This window comes from Pongo pygmaeus, chromosome 5 (assembly GCF_028885625.2).
Source record: "Pongo pygmaeus isolate AG05252 chromosome 5, NHGRI_mPonPyg2-v2.0_pri, whole genome shotgun sequence".
Classification (NCBI taxonomy): Eukaryota; Metazoa; Chordata; class Mammalia; order Primates; family Hominidae; genus Pongo; species Pongo pygmaeus.
The window spans coordinates 34108228-34114548 of record NC_072378.2 but is presented as its reverse complement, the minus strand read 5'-3'; positions in this window follow the sequence as shown (position 1 = coordinate 34114548).

Genomic DNA, 6321 nt, shown 5'->3' with positions numbered 1-6321 from the left:
AGGAAAAGTCCATGTGAGCTATAAAGTGTTGTCTTGGAAAGGGGCTGCAGTCCTGGCTTCAGCTGAAATGGGCACCCCTGGAGAGGGAGGAGAGATGAGGTATCCTACTGTCTGCCTCCATCCCCACTCCCACCCCAGCCACCTTGAAGCCTTCCAGAAATGCCATGCTCTTCCAGGTCTCTGGGCCTTTGTGGATGCTTCTCCCCTTGCTGTTCCCTTCATTCACTTCTCTGCTTGGAGACTACTACAGGAGTCCTTGAAGGCCCAGCTTGGATGCCCTCTCCCCTAGGAGGCCTGCACTCCACCCCCATGGCAAGTAGATTAATCTCTCCTACCCTCTGTTCCCACAGCAATTTACGTGTGTCCTGGATTTGAGGGACAATGCCAGATTCAAATATTCTGAGCCACGACATAACCATGTCAAGACATGAATCCAAAATCAGAGTTAGAAAGTATGACAACCTCATTTCCACTTCCAGAGACCAAGCCCCATGTTATTAAAAATAATAGGTCAAGCGTGGTGACTCATGCCTGTAATTCCAGCACTTTGGGAGGCCAGGGCAGGAAGATCCCTCGAGCCCAGGAGTTCCAGACCAGCCTAGGCAACATAGTGATACCCCCAACTCTACAAAAAAATCCACAGTGGTGCACACCCATAGTCCTGTGTCCTTAGATGGCTGAGGCAGGAAGATCACTTGAGCCCTGCAGTGAGCCATGACTGTGCCACTGCAAGCCAGCCTGGGCAACAGAACATGAGCCTGTCTCTAAAATATAAAAAAATTAAAAAATAACAATACTCAAGATTTTGGGGAATGCTGTGTGATACACTGTGCTAAATGCTTTTTACTTGTATTATATCATTGAAACATCACAACAGTCCAAAGAAAATTATCCCCATTTTACAGATAAGGAAACTGAGGCCCAGTGAGGTTAAGATGCCCAGCCATAGTCACATCACCAGGAAACGGCAGAGTGAAGAATGGAGCCCAGGTGAGTCCACATCCACAGTCCAGCCTGGATTCTGTGCAGCAGAAGGAACTGGCCATTCTGGGACTGGGGTTTAGTTCTGGCTCATCCACTAGCCACCCTGCAACCCCAGGCAGGGCCTCTCACCTCTTTGCAGCCTAACTTTGTCTCTCCTCTCCTGGAAGATGAAAGGACTGTTATCAGCTGGCCTCTCAAGGCCCCTCCAGCTGTGGTGTTCCAGGATTTTCTTTCTTTCTCTAAAGGACTACTCTGAGCGGAGCCAACAAAGCTGTCAAACCAACAAGAGTGGCAGGCTCAGGCATGCCCTGGGGAGATGCTCAGGGCAGGGTCCTCCCAGTCTCCCCCTCGTGCCTGGAAGGCAGGTGGCAGCCTGTTCTCTTGAGGAAAGCGGCCCTCCACCCTACAGAAGGCAGCAAAGTTCTCCAAGGACCAGTGGGCAGGGCGGGGCCCCGGCTGGCCACCTTCCTCCTGCAGTCCTTGATGTCAGCCACCATGAAGGCCTCGTAAATGTTACACACAGATTGTTTGTGGGACAAAGGAGACACGGCTGCAGTATCAATGGCATGTAATTGGCTTCTCAATGTCACACATTGGCTCTTGCATGGATTAAAAGTCCACAAGAACCTGACTTCTTGAGCGCTGTCCTGGCCTGGGAGGTGGCAGCTTTGGGTCCTCTGCGTCCCAGCTCCCCATGTGGCCCTCAGCAGGGATATCTTTTCCCTGGGCCTCAGCCAGATGTGGTGTGGTCTGGGGGATGTGGATGAATGACCCAGCGCTGCTGGGAGAGCTAGCCCAGTGCCAAGTCCCCAGCCTGTGTCCACGTGCAGAGGCAGCCATCTCCTCCCCTCCTCCCAGCCTTCCCCAGGCCCAAACATGGCCCCGGGCTTGGCTGGGGAAGTGGAGGGGTGACCCGTGCCCTTCCCCCGTTGGGTGGAGATGTGTCTTTGCACCAAGGTGTGACCGCGGGCTGCTGGATAATGAATCTGTGTTAGGAGTGGGGGCCCCAGATTCAAATCCCGGCTAGGCCACTCTGTTTCCTCCGCTGTGAAAGGAGGGGAATGATGGCCTCTCCCTCACAGGGCTACTGTGAGGACCAAACGAGATAAAGTGTGTGAAGAGCTCAGGGCAGGGCCGGCCCTTGGCCCCTAACCTGCTTCTACTGATCACGGCCATAGGGTGAGCATCGTGGCTCCCTCAGCACCTCCCATTCCCGGGGACACACACACACACACACACACACACACACACACACACACACACACACACACACCCACACCCACACACCCACACACACACACCCCCCCCCCACACACACCCACACACCCACACACCCACACACCCACACACACACACACACACACCCACACACACACACACCCACCCACACACACACAGCACCTCCCATTCCCGGGGACACACACACACACACACACACACACACACACACACACACACAGCACCTCCCATTCCCGGGGACACACACACACACACACACACACACACACACACACACACACAGCACCTCCCATTCCCAGGGACACACACACACACACACACACACACACACAGCACCTCCCATTCCCAGGGACACACACACACACACACACACACACACAGCACCTCCCATTCCCAGGGACACACACACACACACACACACACACACACACAGCACCTCCCATTCCCGGGGACACACACACACACACACACACAGCACCTCCCATTCCCGGGGACACACACACACACACACACAGCACCTCCCATTCCCGGGGACACACACACACACACACACACACAGAGCACCTCCCATTCCCAGGGACACACACACACACACACACACACACACACACAGCACCTCCCATTCCCAGGGACACACACACACACACACACACACACACACACACACACAGCACCTCCCATTCCCAGGGACACACACACACACACACACACACACACACACACAGCACCTCCCATTCCCAGGGACACACACACACACACACACACACACACAGCACCTCCCATTCCCAGGGACACACACACACACACACACACACACACACACCCCTGCAGAGGTTGTCTGTCCCTGAAGACCTGAGTGGTAACACCCTTGCTTCCCAGTCAGTGGGGCCATCTGCCTTCCAGAGAGAGTTTATCACCTCCCAGATTTTGCAGTCTGTGGCTCAATAGCTCATCCTCCCAGATTCCCGGCTGTAGTGGTCTGGGCCGGCCCTTCTACCCCAGTCTCTTCAGCTGTTTGGGAGCCCGACAGGGCAGGCTCTGATGCAATCACCTGAACTGGATCCAACACCCAGGCTGGAAGCTCCCGGGTGGGGCTGGGAGCTGGGGGCCAGGTCAGGCCAGCAGGGATGTGATGATAGGGAAGCCACAAGCCGCCCAGCCTCAAGGCCCCCCCTTGCTGCGAAGGGCTGGACAGTGACCTCTCTCAGGGCATGTTCCATCCTGCACTTTCTAGGGAGTGGGGCGGCGGGGAGGAGAAGGAAGGGGAAGGTGCTATGCCAAGCTGGGGTGCAGCGAGAGGGGAGCCCAGCATGAGAGGAGGGGCTTTACTGGAACCTGGGCAGGTCTGTAGCCGCCACCCATGTTTACACTGTGGGAAGGGGTGATGACATGTCCTAGAATGAGGTGGAGGCTGTTGTCTCTAGGGCAGGAACACTGGGTCATGGGAGCAGGGACGGGGGCAGCTGTTGAGGAGGGATGACGCCACAGAGCCACAGCAACCGAGCCAAAGGCCCCCATTAACTGGGGTCAGGGAGAGGAAAGGAAACCGCTGTTGTGCAAGCCAGAGCATGGCGAGCCCAGGAGGGAAAGCCAGAGACCCAGAATGTGTCCACGTGTTTATCCACTCATTCATTCATTCACCAAACAAGTATTGGAAGGCTGGCGCTGGGTTACATGCTGAGGACATAGCGTTGAGCAAAATGAGCCAAGTCACCGTCCCCAAGGAGGAGAGACAGGCAAGGAGCAAGTCACACACATAAATATGCAACTACAGCTGGCATAAGCACTTCTAAAAAAAGGGAGGAGGTGGTGGACTGTGTCAGAAAGGGCCGGGAGGGCTTCCCGGAGGTGGTGACACTGGAGCTGGGGCTGGCATCTGAAGGATGAAGAGGAGTTAGCCAGGTGTGAGGTGGGGCTTAGAAGGTGGGCAGGGGCTGAGCGCTAGGGGTGAAATTTGGACTTTATTCTAAGGATGGAGCCACTGAACAGTATTAAGCAGCAAAGTGACGTGACTTGAATTGTTTCTAAACATCACTCTGGGGAGAATGGCTTGTAGGAGCAGGCTTGTAAAGAGATGTGGGAGCACATGAGGAGCTACTGAAGTCATCCATGACCACATGGTGGGCCAGGCCAGGGCCACAGAGATGGAGAAAAGGGGACCAATTTGAGAAATGTTTGGGACATGAAATCCACAGGACATAGTGATGGATGAACAGCCAGGGAAGGCAGCAGTGAAGGGGGAAGTCCTCAAAGGTCAGTCCAGGCTGGCGAGGGAGAGGCCAAGGAGGAGCTGGCCAGAGAGAGACCTGCCCACCAAATAGTAAGTGCATGCCTATGAGCCCCAGGGGTTTTCTCCTCCAAATGGTGGCATCTAAGGGCTGGCCTAGGATGCTCCAGTCCACAGAAGAGTGAGTACCACGCTGGTCAGGACTGATTTCCAGTAGCCAGGACCAGGCTAGGCCACTCTGTTTCCTCCGCTGTGAAATGAGGGGAACGATGGCCCCTCCCTCACAGGGCTATGGTGAGGACCAAACAAGATGAAGTGTGTGAAGAGCTCAGGGCAGGGCCAGCCCTCCCCCTACCCTGCTTCTACTGATCACGGCCATAGGGTGGGCATGGCGGCTCCCCTCAGCACCTCCCATTCCCGGGGCTGCGCGCGCACACATACACACGCACACGCGCGCACACACACACGCACGCGCGCACACATACACACGCACGCGCGCACACACACACGGCCTGCAGAGGTTGTCTGTCCCTGAGGACCTGAGTGGTGACACCCCTGCTGCTTCCTAGTCAGTGGGGCTATGTGCCCCACTGACTAGGAAGCAGAAGGGAGCAAGGCGGGTCCCAGACATGGCTATGGAAAGACGCATAGCAGCAGGCATCTTGGAAGGGAAGCTGAGCTTTGGGGAAATGACCATGGAGAGAAATTGGCTGAAGTCGGAAAACAGAAATAAAGTGCCCTATTTGATTGCGTAAGGAAAGTACCAGATCACCGGTTCTGGACGGCGGGGCCCTGTGTGTGTTTACTGCTGTATGTCTCAGGTCACATATTAGGGGCTGGAAAATGTTGTTACACAAATAGAAGAATAAGAAGTCAATACGGAACCTTGCTCTTTACAACAGCAGCAAAACAAACGCAGAAAGCAAGTGGTGGAATGTGGACAGGCCCTCCTGGAGACCCGGGGGCCAGGGCACTCACTGGCCATCTTGCTCAAGTGGGAAGTCCTTCCCCCTCTAGAACCTGAAGGGCCTCCTGCTCATCCCTGTGGTGGTTCTGGGGTTCCCAGAATAGGGATGTGAGTCCAGCCTGATAGGGAGAGGAGAGGTGGGACAGGGCTGGGAGGAAAGGAGGTCATACCCTCTTCCAGGGCCAGGTAACCGGAGCCCAGCACACAGCTGGGCAGGGGGAGGGACGGAGCACGCAGGAGGCCATGTGCCTTCCCTGGTGAAATATGATCAGTCAGTCACCCTGCAGGGGGGAGTCAGGGGGCAGGGAGGGGAGGATGGGATCCCCACCCCACTTTAAACCAGGCTTCAGGGCACCCCAGGAATTCCTGTTATTTCTGTGGGGCTCTGCCCTCTCTGGGTGTGGGGAGGCCCACGTCCATCCACATAGTGGAGATGGGAGAGGAGCTCAGCCACCTGAGGGCAGCTGGGCAGGTAGGTAGCCCCACACGGGCTGCAGCCTCTGCATCACGCCTTGTTCTTTTTTTTTTTTTTTTTTTTTTTTTTTGGAGACAGGGTCTCTCTGTGTCACCCAGGCTGGAGTGCAGTGGCATGATCAATTATGGCTTACTGCAGCCTCAGCCTTCTGGGCTCAAGCATTCCTCCTGCCTCTGCCTCTGCCTCTCAAAATGTTAGGATTACAGGGTGAGCCACCGTGCCCAGCCACCCCTTGTTCTCTTGCTGCTAACACATCTGCTGAGCGGCTCCTGCTGTGCCGAGCGTTGGAGTGGGTATAGAGGGCACTGAATGGACAATGGCTGGCGGGTGAGGGCCAGGAGAGTGGGTTCCAGTCCGCCTGCCCCATCTTGCCTCTGTGAAATGAGCAGTGAGGGAGAAGGGGCTGTCCTGGAACATGTTCTCCATGGA